The sequence below is a fragment of the Anoplopoma fimbria genome, chromosome 23 (genome assembly GCF_027596085.1).
Source record: "Anoplopoma fimbria isolate UVic2021 breed Golden Eagle Sablefish chromosome 23, Afim_UVic_2022, whole genome shotgun sequence".
Classification (NCBI taxonomy): Eukaryota; Metazoa; Chordata; class Actinopteri; order Perciformes; family Anoplopomatidae; genus Anoplopoma; species Anoplopoma fimbria.
Window position 1 is genome coordinate 12,246,760 of NC_072471.1, and position 10,712 is coordinate 12,257,471.

Consider the following 10,712-nt stretch of genomic DNA (forward strand, 5'->3'; position numbering starts at 1 on the left):
CCTCGCTCTCACCGGCCTCTCATTCTCTGTGGGGGCGTATATTAAATTAAATGTTAGGCTCTCTCTCTCTCTCTCCCCGCTCTCTTGGGTGATTGCCTTACTTCAGTCAGGCTAGTTCAGCTGTGAGGAGGCCTTTTCTTGTTTCTCCTACACACGTGAATAAACATCAGGTCAGGTGAGATTTTGAAGGGCTGTCCCAAGGGTTTGCTGTTGAGTAAAAAAGAAAAAACAGCATCAGGGGTTACATAAGGGCAGGCAGGATGGCACAGTGAGGGCAGTGGGGAAGTAAGTCTCTGCCAGTATAATGTAGACTATTCTGGGCTGTAGTAGCTTAAGAGTACGATTCAATAAGCTTAGCTACCACCAGCTACTGCTAGCTCATATTTAGAACTAAATACAAACTACATTTTGACAGGAAAACCTTAAGGGAATAGCTCCAAGGTGGAATCTATCCATGTATGAGCCAGGCAACTGAGGAGGAGCTGTGGGAGGAGAAAACTGAAAAATGTAGATAGGCAGCATTCAGGCAGACCAGAGGAAGCACAAACAACACAAGGAATAGGAATATAATCGTAAAAGTTGAATAAAAAGGTGCAGGCTGAATGGAATCACACTCCATAGGGGTCACATTTCAGATTACACAGTACAGTCAATGTTTTTTTGAAATCATCTGTAGATGCAGGTTGAAAGCATGTTCCCTGCAAATAGTGTTTTTTTTTTTTTAAAGATATGTTGGTTTTATAAATACAAGTAACATTGAAGATTTATATTCCCTGGCATCTAACAAGGATGTTTGTGGCATACAGGCTCTTAAACCAGAGTTTGGCATCAGAGCTTACAACAGCTGGAAAGCTCGCAGCAGCTGCTTGGTTCTCCCTAGAATTCACAAAGTGGATATGACTTTTCTGCAGAGTTCAACAAAAGCAGCTAACTGGTTGTCAAAAGAACAGCAGAAACACTTTTTGTTTCTTTGCCTTTTCTGCAAACTTTTCATTCCATTGCTTGTTTTTGCCTGCCCTCAAATTCTAAACGGTGTTTCAAACGAAAAAGCTTTCAGAATTTGGTGCCCTAGTACGATGATAGCGGGGGGGTCGGGGGGTCTGGCGGCAAGGGGTAAGCCACGGGAAGGATGATGCGCTGCTTCAGCACGCATGGTCTCATTCCTGCAGGAGAATGACTTTACTGGGCTTATTACCGCTTCAGCTAGAGAGCACTGAATTGTTCTTTTTGTTTTGGTAGTGAAGCTCTGAGGGGGTTTCTAACAATGAATTCCTATTGATTTTTCTGGTCATGTCATCAAATTGTATGTGGCTTGAATTGTGACTACTGTTTTCTCATCTGCTCCCTGAGGTTCCTCTCCTCTATTAACTTTTATTTATTTTTTTATCCAATTTGGATGAGGCAAAACTAAACAAAAGACAGGAGGAATGAAAGCTGGGACGAAAACTGAATCAAAACAGAAGTAAACACAATGAGCAGATCAACCGTGTTAGTCTCATATATCAAGTGTCCTGAAGTTAAGTTCCGGGACACTTGATGAATGTTAATCCTTGACATGTTTTAGAATAAAATTCAATCATCAGTCTACGCTGTTTTTAGGTTATGCTTGGTCTTGACGGCCCAGCGTCTCCTCTCCTCATCCCTCTGTATGCGAATGTAGTTGTACCTCAAAGTCATGTTTGGGGCGTTCTCCCCCTGAACAGCAGCATTTTGAGGCTCCTGTGTCCGCGCATCACCCACTGCCTCTCTGGCAGTGCCTGACTGAAAGCCTACAGTATTGTTGTTTGCATTTTTATTTGTTCAGGAATAAGATTCATTTTCCAAAAGGTTTGGTTTCATTTATACGTGTTTTTCATCTCGGATCTCAATAATGAATATCCAAAAGAATTCTAATCAAATACCTACCCCAACAAACACAAATATTCAAGTCCAGCCCTACACAACACCTTTTGTTTTCTATGCTAGGCTACACATTGGTGGCTGTGTCAGGATATATCGATGTACTATTTCACAGCTTTGATCGTAATCTCCAGAAAAGCAGCAATTTTACATTTACTCCAGGGACTAGGAACACACAGTGTTAGATGTGAGTGATATGAACTATCAACTAACAAGATGCTATACACAATGTGGTCTGTGTTTCGTACTTTACAGAACAGTACGCTGACACTCTCTATTATCATAAATAAAATCCTAAATTGACCTTGTAACACTAGAAGTTTTAGATGCATACATTGTGCTTAAGAAATGAAAATGTGTCCGTCGGTTCTGCATGCCTTAAAAAGTCCGTCCGGTATTCTATGATCTTCACACCAGGCATCTTCTCTCTAACTCGCTCTCAGTGTGACACTGTGGCCATCTGTTAATGTGCTGCAGTCTTAATTATGCTCCCATCGCATTAAGTCAATCAGAGATGCGCTTGAGCCAACTGTAACACACCTAGCAGCGGCTTCACCGATCAATACCCTTCCCTCCGCTACTGTAGCTCTCACCAGCTCTGGCCCTCACTTGGTCTCAGCACACTGGTGGGGAATTGTGCTTTGCTTTGGTAGAGGTGTTGCTGTAGGTATGCATCTTAAAGCTAAATATGTAGACAGCGCGTAGCATAATGTACCTTATTTTCATGGATTTCCTCTCACTCCGTATAGCTGTTTTATGGTTAACTGGTTTCATGGTCAGTGATCCAGCAGTCACGGTGCCACTATGCCATGTTGCCTCAATGCATATGTAATTGCGGGTGCATATTAGTAAAATACTCCGTCTGTCTGTTGTGCTGTCACAAGCCTATTTCTATGTGGTAGGGTTTATGTTTTTTGGAGAGCTTGGTTAAGTGATGTATTACATCAGCTGGCCTTCTTGTATGATTTCGCATAGCTGTGTGTAACATTTCCAAACAATGGTAGCAAGTGAAGCCAACACTGACAAACAAAAAAGTGAATTTTAAAATAATGAGCTGTGTGGGCAGCAATGTAATCTCCTTATGTCTTGAACCTTTACACATATTAACATAAGGTTATCTTAGAAAGGTGATATTTTAGTTGACCAATTAGCTCCATCAGCCTACGGAGAAAACAAAATGCATTTCCATGAGCATTCAGCTGGTAAATAAATATCGATGTAACTCACCATTATTTACTTGTAGCCCTCATAGCACCGACTCCCCATTGCTTGGCTGGCATCCATCCATAAAGAACAGAGGAGATTTTTAGAGAAAGAAAAACATCACACCCAACACAGTTATTTAGCACCGTTCTGCCTGGAGGTTTTGTAACCACATGTGAGTGTGAACATGCAAAGGTGTGAACAGCAAACAGCATCAGGTATTGTTGTCACTGAGAAGTCGTGGTGGCCTTTCATCTGGAATGAGTTGAATGCAGGGAATGCTGTTCATTTACCTGCCGGTAACTTTCACGATCTTCCTACATTTCTCTCTGACGTTTGCAGCAACACTCATCGTTTTCGCTCAACCTTTGACATTCAGCCGACCTCATTCCAGATAATCTCCTTGGTTCAAAAGTTCATGTGAAGACTGACCTGCGTACCAAACATTAGCTCTCTGCCCGGTCTGCTCTCTCTCCCTCATTGGGCTATCAGGGCTCCATCGGAGGCTTGGCTCTAATCTGCCGGCTCGGGGGTGTGTTTCCTGCGTCGGGGCTGTGGCCCGATCCATCTGTCTTCATCAGTGAGCCGTGGTGGCTGTGGACTTGGGCCAGCAGGACCCTGCTAAGCACCAGCTGCTAGCTGCCTTTTACACTGATTCCCACCAAGTGGGACATATTTACAGTACAGCAAGCTGCATGGTAAGATTGGAGGACCTTTCAGCTCTTAGCGCCTTGATTCTTCCTTTTTCTCCTGCAATTTAGTTCTGTCTGTTAAAGTTTACACCTTTAGAGTCTAAACAACCTCCACAGTCTTTGCTTTATGTGCCTTTATGTATTATCTCTTTGTCATTCTGCCTGCCTAGTTGACTCAGCATCTCTCATATTTCAGGGTATAGAGGTTTACATGAGTACATAAAGGGGTGCACATCAGTTGTTTGTTGGTCCTTCACACTAGACAAGGCTTGTGACAGTTTACAATGGATGGACCATATAGTCTTGGGTTTAATGAGGCTATTTATTTACTGAGACTGCCAAAGATTTCTTTTAACGTCTCTCTGTTTTGCTCGGCTCCACTCACACATGAAGCCAAACAAAAAGTTCAGAACAATCTATAGATATAAAATAATGTGTGTTTTCTGTTGTCATTCCAACCCTTTATTGCTGCTGCCATAACTTCAGTGTGTGTGATGGAGAGACTCTTACACCCCTTCCTCATCCTCTGTCTGCTGTTGGCATTGTTTGCTTATTGTCCATCCACTCATCCATCCATCTGTTCATGTTCTATCACACTTTCACGATAATTATGTAAACTCACCACTCGAGTCAACAGTTTCTGCCTATCCGTCTCTGGCATGAAGGAGAGGTTTTGTTGACAGCTCCTCAGAATGAAATAGAGCGGGCTCCTCTATTAAGTCACCAGTTCAACAATCATAATGCTTGAGTGCAAAGAAAATAAATTATGCAAAAATACTACCTATTGCTTCTTCCTGTGCTCAGTCGCTAACAGAGGCGGATGACCCTGTAGAGTGGGTCACAGTGAGTGGATTGATTTGGAGGGGCCGTTACTTAGCATGGTAAGACACTAAGCTAATTACCCTCCTTATAAACACCATCATGGCCTTTAGCTGCTATTGAATAAGGCCATGGGCTCTGAACGATGAGACTGGGCTGCAGAGGCCCTGAGGCCGGGTCTCCTTCCTATGGAAATCAATTTTTGGTCTAAATGGCAATAAGATTAGCGCAGTCGTGATCTGATCCTTTGATTTTCTTTTCCATCTCCCCACAAGCTCTTCTTTCTTTTCCAGCTGCCCTGCCGCATTTTCATGTGAGCAAATGTAGATTAAATAGTGTGTCTTCATTAAACAGGAGAAGTTAAGGAAATTCCACTAGAAAGTGTTCTGGGAAATCTTTATATTTCAATCCAGATTGAAGCGTTTTAAAAAAACAATATATATTAATAATATAGTTACAATATAACAATATATATATTAATATTTGTAATAAGTGGTGATTCCCCTGATGGTTGGAACTCCAACTCAGTAATTTGTCCAATACTCTGGCATATATGACCGAATATCTTCCTATCAGTCTCAGCTGTACTTTGTTTTTAGTGCTAATTAGCAAATGATAGCATAACATGTTAAAGTAAACTAAGACGATCACTGTGGTTAAAACTGTACATGCTACATCAGCATATTAGCTTTGTCATTATTAGCATAGCAATTGGCCCAAAGCACCATTAGCACAGCCTCATAGAGCTGCTAGCACGGCTTGTCCAGCTAAAAGACTTTAACTATTTAAAAGAAGAAAGTTAAGTCATTTAAAAAAACCAACAAAAAAAAAACCAGACCAACCAAAATGGCATAATGTAATCTACACCGGAACAGAAATGACATCTTGCACAATAAAATAGGTAAACAATATCCTTGCCTTTTAAACAAAATAATTTGTTCTAAAGCAATTTTAGAATGATATAATGGTACATGTCCAAACGTTTGTCTTCTAGATTATTCCGGTATTAAAAGGTGGTTTTACCAAAGTCCAAATTAGATTCAAATGATAATAAAGATGGTCCATAGCATGTTTACTTATACAATCCATACATACATGTTGATGACAGTAACATTAGCCCGAGGTTGCTGAAAGTGTGCTCCTCTCAGGCACCTCTTCAATCTCTCCCTGAGGTTGAAGAAGGTGCCCACAATCTGGAAGACGTCCTGCATTGTCCCGGTGCCGAAGAAGAGTCGTCCCAGCAGTCTTAATGACTACAGACCTGTGGCCCTGACATCACACGTCATGAAGACCCTGGAGAGACTGGTTCTGCGGCACCTGAGGACCCAGCTTACAGCTTTCCTGGACCCACTACAGTTCGCCTATCTGCCACACATCGGGGTGGAGGACTCCATCATCTACCTGACGCACAAGGCCCTCTCTCACCTGGAGAAGCAGGGAAGCACTGTGAGAGTCATGTTCTTTGACTTCTCCAGTGCTTTCAACACCATCCATCCCTCCTTACTGAGAGAGAAGCTGCTGGAGATGAGCCTGCACCCCGACACCACTTCCTGGATCACAGACTACCTCACAGGCCGGCCACAGTACGTCAGGGTGGATGGCTGTGTCTGAGTCTGTGATCAGCAACACCGGCGCACCCCAAGGAACTGTACTGGCACCGTTCCTCTTCACTCTCTACACCTCGGACTTCCGCTTCAACTCTGGTTCCTGCCACCTCCAAAAGTTTTCCGATGACTCCTCCATTGTTGGATGTATCACCAGGGACAACAAGGAGGAGTACAGAGGACTGATTGAGAGCTTCATCACATGGTGCAGCAACAACCACCTGAAGCTCAACATCAGCAAGACCAAGGAGCTTGTGGTGGACTACCAGAGGAACAGAAGCCCCCCCTGTCCCTGTTTTCATTCAGGGAGGGGAAGTGGAGAGGGTTGAGTCCTACAAGTACCTTGGGGTGCAGATCAACAATAAACTGGACTGGACACACAACACTGGCAGGCTGTTCTTCCTGAGGAGGCTGAGGTCCTTCAATGTGTGCAATAAACTGCTCAAGGCATTCTACCAGTCTGTGGTAGCCAGCGCCCTCTTCTTTGCTGTGGTGTGCTGGGGTGGTGGCATCAGGACCGGCGATGCCAACAAACTCAACAAGCTGGTGAGGAAAGCCAGCTCTGTGGTGGGTCTGGAGCTGGACAGTCTGGAGTCAGTGGGTGAGAGGAGGATGAAGGCCAAACTCGGAGCCATCCTGGACAATCCCTCTCACCCTCTCCATGAGGAACTGTGGCAGCTGGGCAGCTCTTTCAGCCATCGGCTCATTCTACCAAAGAGCAGGACGGAGCGCTTCAGACGCTCATTTGTGCCCCACTGCCATCAGACTGTTCAACAACAGCGGAGACCACAGTCTGTCAACATGCTGACCAGCCCCCCCCCATGTGGATACACTGTACATTTTTATATTTATTTTTATTTTTATTCTATTTTTATTTTATTGTATAATATGTGTATTTATTATCTGTTTCTATGTAGTTGAGCTGCTGCAACACCCGAATTTCCCAGATGGGGATCAATAAAAAGGAATATAATTATTCACCTTGTTGCTACAGTAAATTAGCCTTTACTGAGACATACACCACAGTGGTACTTCAAACGTGATGGTTTACTACGTGCACCTATCTGACAAAAATGGAGATTGCATGTCCTTTGTGCTTGAGGCAAGGGCCATCAACTCCATGCTTCACCTGGAGCGTATGCGTTTGATGCTCCAGGAAATCATGAAATATAATCTGCTGGCATTCTTTCATGTTCCTGGTCTGGTCTTGATGTTTTGAACAGCGAGGGATGCGGGTAATGTACTCTAGCGTTGTCAGTCACGCTACAATAAACAGCGATGTGTGACAGCAGAGATCCAATGCATAGTGATCGTACGATGACATCTCTTGGCAGGCCAATAAAGGAAAATGTCCGCCACCATCATGGAGTGCTGCACATTTTATAGTGAAGCATCAGGGTTGACTGGGAGCCCAGGCATGTGTATGTGGTACTGTATGATGTAATTGCAAAGCATTTTCATAGTGATTTGTGTTTGTGCGTGCTTTTCTGACAAATGTAAATGTGATTGTACATCTTTGTTCTTGTGTGTGAGCTGCCAGTCTTGGCAGGAATATAGCGTGGATGAGGTGCTACTTTACGGTGCCCATGAGGCACTCATGGTTTCTCGAAGCTAACTCTCAATTTATGTTTCATGCGGATCAACGAATCTCTATTGCAAGTGAGCCTTGTAAATATTTGCACAGCTTAGTAAAGTGCCAATTTAACTATGATATATTCCGACTGCTGTGAACATCTTTAATAATCATGCGATTTGTGCGCCTGTGTCGACACTAACTTGGGTGTGTTGCAAAGAGAAATCGCAGAGGGAATCGGAGGCTCCGCAACCATCAGAGCAGGTTGTGCAATATGTACAGTAGCAGAGAGGTGGTGTCAAGTGGGAATAGTCGGCTCTCTGCCTGGAAGAGAACAAAAGACCTACCTCAGGTCTCATTCTAACACATGAGATATGAGATGGCTTCTATTCTGCCCACCTCCGTTTCTCTAGGGTTGTTGTGCAGTGACAGTGAGCAACAGAGGCTAATTGTGTTGGATCTAGCCAGACTGAATTTGCATGGGCCTCCATTTCTTATCCTTTTTGGCATAGCTGTGCTATTTTTTTTGTTTTTCAAGGGCAATTGCATGCAATTGGAGTTGGATCAGGCACAGCAGAGGCTTTTTCTTTTAACGTTATTGGACCCACGCTAGTCATCGCTTGATTGAAGTCTGCTTTATTGCACCTTACCTATGCTGAAACGAAGCCGAAACACTGCTATCCTGCAGCATGTTACTCAGTTTTTCATCATTTTCCTCATAATCTTCCTCTTTTTTCTCTCTTTCTCTCAGGGATTATCCCTGAACCTTAAGCTCATGTTCCATCCTAACTGTGTCAAACTCTCTGATATGCAGTAAACAAGGCTGGCATCACAAAGCAGATAGAATAGAGACTGTGCCATATGTGCAGTGCTTGAGACAACATGCATGTTTCTCAACGGAGAGGCTAACCTTTTAAAATGTTAATTGTTGTGCTCCTTGTTTAATCATGGGAGAGAACCTACCACCTAAATATAGCCACACTTCCTGTCCGTGCCCACTCAAATAGAACAAGGCTGATTTACACTGCAAAGGGATGACATTAACGACCGCCTCCCACAGGATTCTAACATCAATATTTTATTTACATTTTCAAGGCAATGTTGAGCTAAAAGAAGTCCAGGAATTGTTGTGTTGTTTGGATAGTACGAGAAAGCAAACATGGAGAAAATCAAGCAAAATACAAAACGGAGCAGAAAAGGCATCTTGTATGCTTTTGTCTGTCTTTTTTTCTTGTTTTTCTATGTATTTATACACCTCCACCCCTCAATCTGCGCTTTCATCTTGTTCAAATACTGTCCATGTGCCCCCCCCTCACGTCCAACCCTTTCTCTTTCCATCTCTCTTACAGCAGATGATTTATTATGCCCGTTCAGTGAAGGCATCATAGTGCAGCTGAAAGCAGCAGGCCGTTTGCAGGGCACCAGCAGCGCCTTTGTCTGCGAGGCATGCTGCTAAACAGCAGGCCTTAGGATGCTTGTTGCCATTTCCACTCTTAAAGTTGATTGCTACAGAGAAATGAAAGCCCTATCATACCACACCCCACGTGGGGTGCAGAAATGAATATTTCCCTTCTTTTATTCATTGCTCATTTCCCTTTTTTAAGACTGATTATAGCCAATCTAAAAGCAATATCAGATGGAATTTGTCTTTGTGGCTGTGTAATGCTGGGAGCAGTTGTCATCAATAATGTTGGTTTCACAGTATGTAAGATTTCCCCAGACTCTTGGGTCATTTCCTCAGACTACAGTTAGCAGTATGTGTCACTTGGACAACACTGATGTGTAATAAATTGCGATACTTGTTTTTTACAGTCCAATTTGATGCCGAAAATTACAAAGAAATTGGAAATAAATTACTGTTCCGTTTTTTTTATAGATCTTGATGTTGGGGTGGATTTGACAGTGCTTTGCCCCGGCTTTGATATCTTTGCTTTGGAGCAGAAATCTTTAAATAAGGAAACGTAATCATTAAGCATGGTGTCTGCATCAAAAGGGCCTGATTGCTTTGAATGTAGCGTCCTGTAATGCTTCCCATTAATAATCTCTTTATTGGCAAAGGGGCAGATAAACAACATTCTTCACAGTTACTCTGTGTTCCAATCACTGCACAAAACCCGTCTTATCAATTTGTTTTCGTCCTTAATTGAGTCCTAAATGCCATACTACAAGCTCCCAGTGCAGTAATATTAGTTTAACCTATTTCAGATAGATATCTTATTTTAAGTGTATGCATCTCTTGAATATTGAAGCAAGGTTCTGACCATTAATATAATGGCAAACAACTAACTGCTATGTAAAGATATAGTGGAGTAATGGCTACTTGACCAAAGAATGAAGTTGCTCCTGCTCTTTGTCAGGGGTTGCGTTTTCTTGATATTTTTCATTTTGAAGGACAGTGTTTTTGTGATTTTGTCAGTGTGGTCACTTTTCATTTCAACACCACACAAAGCACAGTGACAGCAAAAGCCAATTGAAACACTGCGGCCATTGTGCCAAAACATTTGATTATGATTTTTTTTATTTTACACTACTGTGAAAAGTTACTGTAGACCACTGTCAGCCTTTCAGATTTTTCTGTCATTGTTGAAGATATTCATTCAATTATTGCAAATATTTGAACAACACCTGTGCTCTGTGTTTATGTTTTGATAAAAGCATCTCTTTGCTTATAAAGCTGGGCCTGCCACACTTTTGAGTCCACTAGCAAGCTCATGGCTGCCTGGACTCGCAGTGTGAGTAGCCCCCACCCTCTGGTTACCACCTAGGTGAACACTGGTATGCATCTTACAGTGCTAACAGCACGAACAGTGCAAACAACTGCAGCAGTGCTGACGGAGCCAACCGTGTTAACCTGATGGGGAACTGAAGGTTGGGCGCTACACTTCCGCGACAAAGCAGTTGGTCGCAACGGGGTTATCAGCT